The 14,078-nt window shown below is 32.7% G+C and overlaps 1 protein-coding gene across 2 annotated transcripts in view; it reads right to left on the reverse strand.

Annotated features, from left to right (window-relative positions):
• Nucleotides 1-14,078, reverse strand: part of LOC135129199 (C3 and PZP-like alpha-2-macroglobulin domain-containing protein 8) — a 331,377-nt gene that overhangs the window by 274,917 nt on the left and 42,382 nt on the right. Inside the window, exon 2 of one of the 2 annotated variants that reach the window (XM_064056316.1) lies at nt 9,667-9,738. The exons of the other annotated variant lie outside the window; for it this stretch is intronic. The gene's annotated coding sequence lies outside the window, so the exon portion shown is untranslated. The remainder of the gene's footprint in view (nt 1-9,666; nt 9,739-14,078) is intronic. 2 annotated transcript variants of the gene reach the window in all.

Below are 14,078 nucleotides of genomic sequence, written 5' to 3' on the forward strand. Positions count from 1 at the left end.
TTTATTAAAATTGGATTGTAAATTATATTTTTTGTTGTTAATAACGTCCTGTCGGGTGTTCAATTTGAAAAAGTCTTCAAGTTAGCGTTGCTTGATGACTTTTTCAATTAAGCAACCGATATTTTTTAAAGGTTTTGTTTTAATTTTTCAGCAGTTGTACTAACAACGTAATTGCCGATACTTGAAAAAACCTTTTTTAATATTTCATACTCATTGTTTAAAAACGTGGATAGCCGCTCCCGAGTCTTTTCTCTCCAATTAAGAAATTTTAAACTCGAGCAGTATTTCAGACAAACACAGCATTACTTTAATTATTGTGCGTTGCCCGAGAAACTCATCGCTCGAGTTTAAAAATTTTTACCTCAAAGACGAAAATTGTTACAGAGCATCTTTTCCTTTTAAAAACAATTTTAAGCCATAAAAGTATAAAAAAATTGTTGGTAGAAAAACAAGTGCATTCGCATTGTCAGTACCAGCAATGTGTCATTAATCAATCAATTATTATTTATTACGGTTAAAAAACGACGCCAGATTGTTAGTTTTAAAATATGAAGTGATAAAATCAACAAAAACAAATGTAATTTAAATTTTCTAATATAGGATTTCTATAAATGATTATAGGGTCGCAGTAGGTCATGTAAACGTGCCGCCTCTCAGATTTAACTGTTCGGAGATCCGTACTAAATGCCCAAGGACGCATGACAAAGATCATACATGGATCACACACATGTGTATAACTGGTTGCCTAAACGCTTAATAATAATAATAATAATAATAATTGTGATTTATTCATTAGGATCAATAAAGATCATTGAACACGTCAAATATAGAAACAAAACACACGGAACAGTAACATAAACATAAAAATAAACATAAATATGTGACCATAGATATTATGCATGTGTGTATAAACATTCTACACAATATATTATGTACATACAGAAAATTAGTCAAATGAGACAGCAGAATAACATAAAATTCATAACTCGTCGAGACTATAGTACTCCTTATTTATAAAATATTTTTTAATTTCGCGTTTGAATCTATTATTTTCATAGATATTTATTAATGACAAGGGCAAGGTGTTATATATTTGTATCGCTCTGTAATATGGTCCCTTTTCGAAGCAAGTTGTCCTATGTTTTGGTACACTTAGGTAAGTATGACCTCGTGTTGTCATCTTGGAGTAAAGATCTCCATTCTTTGTAAAATTACTTTGATTTCGTCGGACATACATAATCAACTTATACATATACAAAGAGGTAACTGTCATTATATCGAACTTCCTAAAGAATGACCTACATGATTGTCGGGCTGATAAGTTGTAAATAGTTCTTAAGACTCTCTTTTGTGCCACAAAGACTTTATTCCAATCAGGGGAGACATACCAGAATATGATACCATATGCTACTAAAGACTGAACATAAGCATAGTAAAACTGTTTGATTGTCTCGATGGATAGTTCTTCCTTGAGTACACGAATGACATGGGAAGCAATATTTATTTTATTTATCAGATTATGTATATGTTCCCTGTAGTGAAATTTTGTGTCTAAAATTAACCCTAGGAATTTAGTTTCATTAGGTTGCTGAATAATAATATCCCCTAACTGTAGATGTCCTGTGTTTTTGAAAGTTAGTATAGCTGTTTTTTCCACATTTAATAAGAGACAGTTCTGCTCACAATATTTTGTCATTTGATTGATAGTTGTGAGTGTTTTATGGGATAATTTTGGAACACTAGAGCTACTCACCATACAGGAGGTGTCATCTGCGAATTGATAGATGTTGTTACTTATGTATTCATAAAGATCATTCACATATAATAGAAAAAGGATTGGGCCCAAAATTGAACCTTGCGGGACCCCTTTTTTCATTTCATAGACGCCGGATTTTTGTGTTGTAATAATATTATTTGCTGTAGTTTTTAAAAAGATTTGTTGTGTCCTCCCATATAAATATGACTTTATAAGTTGGTTTACTTGGCCTCTAATACCATATTTCGCCAATTTGTTTAGCAATATTTCGTAATTAATTGTATCAAAGGCTTTTGATAAGTCAAAATAAATGCCTGCACACTGTTGCTGATTATCTATTTGGGATAATAACGAATTCATAAAATTGAATAATGCAGATTCCGTATTGCGGTTTGGTACAAATCCATGATGCGTTGATGATAATATGTTGTTAACTCGAATAAAGTGAATTAATTTATTATATATGATTTTTTCGAAAATTTTCGAGAGAGAAGGCAATATAGAAATAGGCCTATAATTGTTAATGTTTCCTGTACTGCCTTTTTTATGAATCGGAATGATTTTTGCTGATTTCAGCTCGTTTGGAAAATATCCATCTAAGAAGCACTGATTTATTATATGCGCCAAAGGTTCGCTTATATAATCACAAACATTTTTTATCACAGATATTGGAATATCATCTATCCCACAAGCATGTTTGTTTGGTAGGGCATTTATTACTTTTTTGACTTCATCGGCTGATACTGGGTTGAGGTACATAGTGTTATTAAATAGTTTTTTGGTAACTGTGTGAAAGTTAGGATTCTTGGTAGTTCTTATTAAGTCCGGTGGTTGAAATGATTCTATGAATTTATGAGCAAGTACAGCTGGATCAGTAATTATTTGATCATTATCTTTTATATTCAGCGGTTTTGTATAGTTGGAATTACTGTTACCCTGTTTAGTAACTTTTTTAAACATGGCAAAAGTAGTTTTTGTTTTGTTTTTTGAATTGTTAATTATGGAATGGTTTAGATTTTTTTTATATTCATTTAGGGATTTCTTGAATTTTTTCCGTTCTAGTTTTAGTTTTTCCAATATTTGTTGAGATTTTGTATTAATATACAATTTATATGTTTTTAAAAAATAAAACTAATTTATTACGATAAAAAGAAACAAATTTATTGCAGCTAACCATTACGGTAAACGTTGAAAATGTTCATCATTCTGTTCAAGGCACATGTTCACTCTTTTTTTAATTTCAAAGATGTTCTGTAACATCCTTTCGTCGATACTTAGGACCCATTGTTCAATTGTTCAGTTCTGCTCAAATCGTCTCAAATCATCAACAATTTCCTCAGATGTCTTCCAGGAGCTTTCTCTTTGTTGATACTGCCAGTTCGAACAAATCTGTTGATTACATCTCTAATGTGGGCCTTTAACGATGTTTCTTGAATTATTAAATCACGGTATTTGGCTAGATATTCTTGCTTACAAGTTGTTACAGAATAGACAAACTCTTGGTTTACGAAGTCCCATTGCGATAACAAGACATAACGATGAAAGTGTCTTGTTCAACAGAATAAACCATTTTCACAGTCTTCGCTTCCTGGCACAAAAACAAAATTTTCGTACGCAACCACCATGAGTTCTGAAAATGACTGTACAACCAGCAGGATAAACATAGCAACTTAATATACTGGATTTATTATGCCTATGTACTATGCCCTCATGCTTTCAGACTGTCATCACTGTCACCAAATTTCTCACACAAAAAGTAACGGTTATGGTTTTTGGACACTGCCAAGTTAACGTGAATTGCACAATAGTACACTTTTATTTTCCCACCTGACACTTTCACATTGTCCACAGTCCTGTTTAATTGACAACATTTTGACCTTATATTAAATAATGTCAAAATTTAAAAAAAATGTGTTTAAATTTTAGAAATCAGGCTGCAGTGGCCATTATTTTGTTCTCTTCTCGTCGTTTGAATCCCATTTTTCCTTTGATTTTCTTGTAGTATATGTAGTTAGAGCAAATAAATATAGGTAGGTACCTTAAACTGGGAAGCCTTGAATATGAGGTTATTTGCCTCGTGTGATAATAATTTTAAGATAATTGGATTCTCAAGAATTAGTACTTAACTTGTCCTATAAAACATAATAATGTCTCTTAAAAAATGTCAAACTCAATTTACATCCATGGCGTAGTTTTATAACTAATAATCTAATAATATGGAATAGTAGCTATTTGATGTGATTTTCGTTCTCGAACTCCAGAGTGGCGTAACTTTCAAATTCGATATATTCTAAAGGCATGAGGATAAGATTTGCAGCAAGCCCCTCCTTCGCTATCAATCAGTTTAAACTAGGAAAGTTTAAAAGAAAATGTGTGTCAGTTCTTCATGTCGCTCGTTGCTTGAAGATTTATACTGAGCCGATAACTATTACGTTTTCCAGAGCAATGAATCATTTGAAACGGTGGCGTCAACAGTTTCAAACTTTGCCAATTTATATCCAGCTAAAGTTCACTTGATCGGACAATGCTGGTTTCAGTAGACACGTCTTGTGATCCCGAGTGAATGTTTTTAACAGACTTGGAGGATTCAGGTACAGTAGTTTTCGTCTCTGTGTTACTTCCTCATTTCAGCATCGTTTCGATCAAGAATTCGCAGTCACGTTAACGGGGAAATTTTACGCTTTAGAGCACTTAATGGAATTTGCTTTCTCTCTCGGCTGCTTCTAATTAATTTCTATGAATAAACACGTAAGCGCGAAAATCCTGAAAAAAAGTAAATTGGTCTTTTTCTCCAAAGTGCTCGAAAAATAGAATCAAAGCAAAAATGTCGTGCGTAGAATGGAAAGTGAACAAGCCTACAAATTATTATCGAAATTGAGTTATATATAATATATAACCAAAAAAGATTCTTCTTTTATTTTTATGTAATTAATTTTTAAATGTATCTTACTCTATCCTCAATTATATACGAATATAACCATTGTTGCCAATATTTGATAGAATATTAGCGTAACAGAAACCAATACATATAATAATAATTAGCAGATGGATAGTTATAAAAAAAAGTGTAAAATATTGCTCGAACTTTATTCCGACAGAACTTCCTTCGCCCCTAGAATATAATTGAACAAATGCAACTTCAAAAAATTGGTCGAAGGTTATTTCGACAGAACTACTCACGCCCCTGAACTACAGACTACAAAACAATAAATACAGATAAAGATACGTATGCAATGTTAAAGAAAAGATAAAAAGCATGCTACGCGTTTGTTTCAAGTGAGGTTTTCCATACACGATTTTGTGATGAGTAGTGATGACGTTATTAATATTTTTGCAAGGACATGTATATCAATTTGGATAGATGCAGTGTAATAAGTACTAATAATAACAGTACTGTATTCCCAAATTTTCGGGAAAAATTCATTAATTTTTCTGAGTTACCCTGTATAAGCAATTCTAAAAAGTATGAATGCATTGATAAACCACAAGTATAGAGTCCTAATATTTTTTGCATATTTTAGAGAGGATTTATTCGTCAAAATTTTGAGATAACGTAATACATTTTTTGTGAGGGATAAATGAATAAATTTTAAGTAACGATTTACTGTTATTACGATAACTTTAAAACGTTTACAAGTTTTCAGAGCATTTAGTTTTGCAGTTTGAAGGTTAAATTGCAAACTTTTGTTATACAATTTTGATTTTTCTTCAAAAATCGAACATCTAAGGTGAAAACTCAACAAGAATTCATACACCACAATTATCTTATTTTATAAAAATAAGAACAAATTTACTGTTGTAAATTTTGGAGATGGTGTCATCAAATTGTTGGTGAGGATGATTAGCCAAATAGACATAAAAGCGGACATATGGCAGACGACAGATAACAGACGGCAGCCGGCAGACAAATAGACGGAAACGAGAGATCTATTATTTCGTACACCAGAAAACATGAAAGTAGCCTGTCGTCTGATAGACTCGATTACAATACTTCCTTGGCTTACGGTCAGGAAATAAAACGATTAAAAAATCAAGCTCAGGTTTTCAGTCTGTGTAGTTACGAAGAATCAAGCTCACGTCTTTAAAGATTTTTGTGCTGTCAATCGTTCTTTGCAGATGGGTACTGCGAGAAATAAACATAGTAAGATACTTTTTCATATTCTCAGAGACGTTCCTGAACTCGCAATCCAAATTTCTAAGATTTTTAGTATGCGAATCAAATACGGAGGATATATAAATGATTTTTACAAGGCAGCACTCGTTGGAAAATTTTAATTTTTCTAAATTAAAGAATTTTGTCACTAGTATGAAAATGTATAATGGGCCTAAAGGCGAGTCCTAAATGCTGACTGGCTTCAGTCAGCACCCAAAATTTAGAATCCAGAATATTGTGCTGGACAATTTCTATATCGTTACGAAATAAACCCATACGCCGCCCCGGTACGACACCTATGGGCCGTCGACAGCTTTCTGGGATGTACGGCGATGATGACTCATTGTTGGTGCCGGCGGCCGGAGAAGATCCTGGAAGCGGAAGTCCCGAATGTGTGCTCCAGACAAAACTAGAAGCGGTGACGGTGGCCGAGCGGCGTTCTCGAGCCACCGAGAGGAACGTATAGGCATAAATAGAGGCCACCGTCGGGAACGAGGAATCGAGGATTATTCAGTTAACAAATCGAGTTGAGCGAAGACAGAGTCCACCCAAGTTGCACCGGAATTATTTTGTACATAATCGCTGTGTAATCAGTCGTGTAAATTTGAGTTATTGAGAAATAAATTGTTGAGTTTTACCCACGTCGATTTTTAATCACCGATCAACGTAACGATATCTATTTGTTTCTAAATTAAAATATTCCAAAGTCTCTCTTTATTCACCTTATAAATTTCCAACTTGGGTTATGAATGACATTAAAAGTAATATAAAATCATAGACATTTTTTAGAAGTAAATAATTGAACCAAGAATATAATATTTACTCTAAAGAATATAAGAGATGTTCCCCGTAAAAGTTAAACACTGTATATTATGGATACTTTAAGCATGTGAAGAGCAACTTACAATCAAATCCTGGATTATACAACTTCTTAAATCTCAGAAAGGGAACGTCTAGAATTTTTAGTTCTATAACTAATAATAAGTAATATATTGAATACAAATACTGATCCGCAGGGAATTGCTAATGCGTTTGCAAAGTCTTTTTAAAAAGCACAAACTAATAATTCAGCGATTTCCTATATATCTCGTTATGAAGTCTTTTCATATTTCCCAGTCTATCCAGTTAGCCAAAAGCAAATAATTTCACTATGAAGAATATTCACTAATAAATTAACAACCGATGATGATTTAATCTCAAGTGTTCTTGTTTAGGACTGTATTTAAATTTGTTTTTGCTTTACCGGATTCCCCAATAATTTCTCCTTAAAAATAAATATTTTGAATGTCGGAAAACTGCCATGGTGATTCACGTTCATAAAAAAAAAAATGTTTTCAATTCATCCACAACTATTGGACAAAACAATTCTATTTTATCGCACTTCTAGAAGGTGAAGGGGTAACTACCATAGAAAAGAATTTATTACAGCATGCATATCACCATAATAACATGGTTTCTTAAAATGTTAGATCCACTGTCATCACTTTATGCATTAGGCGATCGATAACCAAGATCAAACTGCTGTCATTTATACTGATTTCTAAGGTCTACAGAATTATGCTTGTTCAACCCAGTACTTTGGCTTCGGCTTCTAGAATTCACTTTTACAATTAATTCGCTACTACGTTAACAGCCGCGTTAATTATGTGTGCTCGTGTATTATGTTCCAACGTAACTGTTTACCTCTAATTGTTGCGTTCCACAGGGTTATAAATCTTGGCCCATTACTCCTTAACATGTTCGGAAGTGACTTGTTATTAATTTTCATTAATAATACAGATATATTCTAAAAAAATGTTTGTACCTCCGGATGCATCACTGGTCTTTTATACGTTTCTAGCGGGCAAGGAATCAAAAATTACTGGACTTGTCCTTAAAAAAATCTAGGTATATTTTATGATTATTATCGATATTAGTAGGTATTATTATTTGTTGTTCTGTCACTGGCAAGTGGGGTTATCTGCGAATTTTCTAATTTCTGTGCTAGAATACCAAATGTAAGGTAACTGTTAAAATAAATACATCCTATGTTAGGAGCAAATAAAGCAAATCATGTGTGTAATGTAAAAAAAAGGCAAGAAAAAAATGTCCAGCATCAAATGACAATTGAATTCGCGGTTTTCAGTCGTCGGGGTGGGCCAATTACCTTTCGTTTATGGAAAATTGTTTATACACTGTCATTTCCAGAATTACTTACCTACAGCTACAAACAATAAAATCAATAAAAATTTTATTTATATAAAAATCCCCAAAAAAATTCTTATGTATCGCTCGCCCAGAAGATGCTTTTGCGAATACTTGTTATTTGCAAGCCACGCCTATGGGCTCGACCGGACAAATTCATTTGTATTCGCAAAAGCCTAATTTACGGCTTTGTGATACAAGTGTATTACAAATTTAAAACTAATGAAAACAATTTTTTCGCTGATTTTCTGACAAAAAAAAACATTCACAAAGGTTTCATATTTAGTTCATAGTTTTTTTTATAGCAAAAAAAGCCCCTCAGTGATCTTGAAGTAATGCGGGGTGCTGAAAAAATGACGCATACCTATGTACGTTGGCTCTGAAGAACTCGCAAAAAATGGTTAAAAAAAACCTCTCCACCAACCTTTTGAAAATATTAAAAGTTGAAGAATTGACTTCCTAATTCTGATTTGTTTTAATGAGCTGCATATCTAATGGACACTTAAATAATAATTATTTATTGATAATTTAATTTTAATATCGGTTACGGAGTTAATTTTTCAAATTTGAGGTTTAATATTTTCAAAAATTTGGTTCACGGATTTTTTTAACCATTTTTTTCGGGTTCTTCAGAGCCATTTTAACAACGTACCATCGCACTTAAACGTCCTGGGTTTGAAGAACGTACCAACGTACCATCGAACTGGACTCTTGACCATGCAGCTAGTTCAGCTAACAAGCCTTGATCGTGAGAATATCCAAGTTTTTCGACAATTATTACAAACTAATCGAATCTCTGTGTTACGTCTGTGTTTTAAGTAATCTGTAAAACGGGTGCTCAGAGTTGGTACATCACGTAGAATAAGGTTTTAAACACAATCCAGAAACGGTTTCAGAACAAGACAGTATCTAATATATGACGCAGAATAAACACAATTCATAAACAGCTTATAAGGTTTTCAAATTCAGAACAGGATATGTTACTTCGTCTTCAACGTCACCAAATCATTACTTTTCCCTAGAACAGATATTGACTTTCACTTTGCCATTTTTCTTATAAAACTGGTTTCTAACAACATATAATGTACAAATGTTCTTAGCAACATACGTTTTATGTTTTGTTTTTATAAACCACATATACATTATGAAATGTAAAATAATCCGTTCTACGAAAACATTGTGCAGCAGGTATTTATTATTGTCATACAGATAATTACGTATTTTGTACAATAAGGATACCTAAGATACGTCCATAGAGACTGCGTAAACATATTTTTCAGTTTTTTAAAACCCATTAAACTAATTAATTGTATTGTAATAGTTATATAATTTTAATTTTGAAATTGTATATAATATTGCAAATTGAAACTTTTATGTATGACATTTAAAACACTGTAATTTACGAAAAGGCTCTGTATTAAATTAAACACCTTTCACTCATATACCGTTGACACAACCGTAACAAAAATCTACATTCAGAGTTATTTGATTATGTACTGATGTCTTGGAGAAATCATTAAATTGCTTTTTAGCGTCGAGGAAAAATCCGGAAATAGCGATGTCAATCACTTACCGGAAACTTGCTAGTTGGTTTTTGAGAGATGAACGTCTATCAGCAAGGATTTACTTGTTTATCTACCATATACTGCCAAACAAACAGAGTAATTCAACGTTTTGCATTCTCTTATTTTTTATTTTACTATGTAATTCTCCAAGAGAAATAAAAAGGGACGGTTGGAGTTTAATTTAATGGAATGATTCACTAAAGCAACTCAGTAGGTTATGATACCATTTATGGTTGGTGAATTTATGCTCTAGAAGTCATCCCTGAAATCTAAATATCGATACGAAACTATTAGCGGACATAAACAATAGTATAAAGTGGGTCATCCCAGTTCGAGAACATAAAATTTTATGTCCATTTTTATGTCCGCAGTTTTCGAAAGCTCCGAATTATTTTCGTGTTTTGCCTATAAATTGAAACATTAATCATTCGGTTTGGTCTTCAGTCAGATTAGTTTTAAAATTAATAAACCCAAAGTGGTATTATATAAAAAGAGCAAAGGAGACTGTGAAAGTTGTTTTCGTTGCCAAAGAGACGCGATTTTCTCGAACAACAACTTGGGGATTTTGTGTACCTTATAGACAAGACCGTAGAGACAGGGCTAAAGTTATGTACGTAATTAAATTTTTTAACCTTTCCAAGAAAAGCAAATTAATTAAAAACTGATATTTAATTAATAATTAATTACGCACTTTTCTTTAAACAAAAACAATGGATGTTTGCACAAAGCGGAAAAAGATTTCGTCTGCTCTTGAAAATTAATGAAGTTCTTTGTCAATAAGGTTTCAAATCAAGAAAATTACTTTATACATAAAGTCTACATCCTTGCAAGGCTTATGCCCTTTAAGTGCAATCGTGAGAGCTTTTGAACCTGGATTCTTTATAGATACGCCATTAATTCGGTTATCGATCTGAAAACTTTTGGCTTTAATTACTCAACGTATTCTGCGGTTTAATCGATTCAGCACTCACTTTCTGTAAACACAACATGAGTATACTTCAACCACGTCTCGTGTGTTCAGTTTCACTAACGCTTCATTTTTCATCAGGTTTCACAGGCAATTAAAAATTACTCAGAACGAAAAATTTACGCTGAAATTGATATTTTGTTACAGAGGCTAGATTGGGTAAACAAGAGAGGACAAAAACACGGGAAATATTTTCCAGTCACATTTAAAATAATTACATTAAATGAGCTATTCTTGTTATTAAAAGTTGGTGGGCTTTATTTTCATTAAAAGCTTGCAACTTTCAACGTTCTGTAATAATGAAATGAAAACAGGAAAGCTGGGAAGTCAGGAATTATGAAATCCGAGACAAAGTAAACACAAAGAAAATTAAATAAGACAATTGGAGATGGTTTAATTGGCAGATGAGAACCAACCTAGGGCATGCAAACAAGCTACTGGATTTCTCGGACACGATTTTTGATGTAAATTTGTCGCAAATCTTAAAATTGATGTAATTTATTTGTATGTATTTGTGTCGTATAATGGCGTGATCATGAAGTTTAGCTAGTTGGGATATAAATTTTAAAACCATGGCGAGTTCATGAAAATGTTGGAAGTTTTAAATAAAAATATCTATCAATGCAACACTCGTGCTTGGACTATTAAATATCAAATTTATATGAGCTCGTACGTCATCATCATCACACTGCTCATGTAGCATGATGAAAGTTAGTCGCATGATTGCAACATTAATTGTTAGATCTCTACAGCTTTTACTATTCAAAAATCATTCTACAGATTTAGATTCGGACAAGGAAAAAATGTGGACACAAATCAATATACGGTTTAAATATTACATTAAATTTTGCGTTGTGTGACAAGAACAAAAACACTGTTGAAACAAAGAAATTATTTTAAATTAATTTTTCTAACAAAAGACAAACACACCATACGGTTAAAAGGTGATTTTCGGAACCGAAAAAGGTACTGTCATTTGTAGTAGAGAAATGTTGTTAACATTTTAACACAAAACATGTATTATTTAATTGTTGAATTTTTGATTACTAAGAATAATATAACAATAATATTAATTAAGTACTACTAATATAATAATATTCTGCTATCTTAAAATGTCTGCCTCTCGAATCTCGATCTAATGAAATATGTAAAAGCCTTAAGCAATAAATCATTACGGTAAATAGAATTTCTTTAAAAGTCTAAATTAGTCTCTAAATTTTAAAAAACATTATTAAAAGATATTTAAAGAAGACACCATCCAAGAAAAATAATTAAGACACTTAGATTTAGATATAATTTTATATTTTATATATCTGCATACTTTAACATAATGGTGGTGAATTATGGCGTATAATGCTGAAAAATACTATTTTTATTTTTTGCTTTAATTCCCGTTTTAGAAACTACAGCATTTCCAAAACCGTTTAATTGTAATAGTACACCCTTTTTAAACCCCTATTGGAAGACCGATCCAACAGTTATGCTTGCGGCAAGCGTCAGCTGAATGGGCCTGTTGAAAAGATGAAGGGAGATGTCGTAAAAACGGAATAAGTCTTGGAAAAGCATACTTTATATCGAATCGACTTTATATGTAAAATAGTACATGGATAGCTTAAGTAATAAGTAGATTGTTGTCGAGATAACTAAATCTGGGATATTGTACGTACGTCTCAATAGATAAATGCCATTTTCAATCTAAATAATCAAATGACAACGACAATGCTTGTCATAAGCTAACATTGCAGTAATTTAAAGCAAGAATATAATATACTGGTTTAGTATAATTTTTTTGCATCCTTAATAACGGTACATGGGTAGCTCTTATGTGAAGTGAATAACCTTCTCCTGATACCAGCTAACAAATAAAAAATTCTTTATTGAAAGGAAATGATACACAGAGTGTTTACCTAATTTTCTTGTGATGTTGGTATATTGGTAATAAAATTATAGATAATGTGTCAAACACTGAGAGACCATGTGTGGCGAATGGGACGTCAAAACAGATATTGACATTAACATTAACGTTAATTTTCAAAATTACAACTTTAGCACACCATCTTTCTTGGTTCATGCATGAAGGTGAATTACCCCCACAATGTTTATGTCCTTCTGGATCTTCTTTGAAATAACGTTATCAACGCAATTTTTCTCTGACGCATCTGTAAAATTTACAGTAGTAAATACTGTTTAAGTTTTATAAAGTAAGACACTCTTCCATCTGTGGTTTATGAATTCGTGTTGATTTTTTACCATAGACATTCAGAAAAAAAAATTCTATAACAACATTTTGCTATTTAACTTTGAAACCGCACAATCGAATGCTCTTTTGCAAACGTTTTAAGGTGATAAATCGTTATCAAAATTATCCATTTTAATTTTTGTCCGCATTGTTGTAACATTTCTGTTCCGAGTTTTAGACAGATTTGTGTTATTTAGAGTGTTATTTCCAGATTTGATTTACGGTTTAATTAATTACTTTAGCGATGAAAATATTTATTTATAACATGTAACAGAAACTCATTTAGTCAGGAGTAAATATTTTAGTTATGATATAATCAAAGTGCTGGATAGTTTTTCCTAAATTATTATTTGGATTTATAATTCTCATTTGCGGTCTAGGACAATTCGGCGCGGCCGACTTGGCGCGGCCAACTTGGCGCGGCCGACTTGGCGCGAGACATTTTGGCGCAAAGCCAACTTGGCGCAGGGACACTTTGGCGCAAGCCATCTTGGCGTGGACCATCTTGGCGCGAATGAACTCGCACCAAGAAAAATGGATATAATTATACAAAAATTGTACCCATTGTTAGCATAACCTAATTTTTTAGGGTCTCCAATGCGTGGAGGGGTAATGGCGACTTTTTAATGGACACACGGGCGCTTCGCGCCCTGCACCCCATTATAAACATACTCCTAAACGTGGAACTTCTTGCTCCGTGGATCATTTAGTTATTGGAATTTGTGCGAATGAAACTGTGTATTTGGTTGCCTACACTTAGCATAAATAACAGGGTGCAAACCACGATACAAAAAATAAATATTTTTTATATTATATACCGACGTACTCGCGCCAAGATGGCTCGCGCCAAGATTGCTTGCGCCAAAGTGTCCCTGCGCCAAGTTGGCCTTGCGCCAAAATGGCTCGCGCCAAGTCGGCCGCGCCAAGTTGGCCGCGCCAAGTCGGCCGCGCCAAATAGTCCCATTCCGTATTTCGGCAATATTTATTCTGTACTTGGTGTGTTTATTTAATGTGTTTTGTTTATGAAATGAGGAATTCTGTTCATGATGTTATTTTGATGAATTCGTTTTAATTTAACTAGTAACTTCATTTAACATATAATTTAACGTCATGTAACTTCTTTATTTGCTTTAGGGTGATATAATGAAAATTTGTTTACTTTGCAGTTTTCGCATCGGAGTACAAATTTCAAATGAATGCGGTCAGATATATAT

Source organism: Zophobas morio, unplaced genomic scaffold, assembly GCF_036711695.1.
Source record: "Zophobas morio isolate AGI-343-1 ecotype UQ-CSIRO unplaced genomic scaffold, CSIRO_AGI_Zmor_V1 ptg000014l, whole genome shotgun sequence".
NCBI lineage: Eukaryota > Metazoa > Arthropoda > Insecta > Coleoptera > Tenebrionidae > Zophobas > Zophobas morio.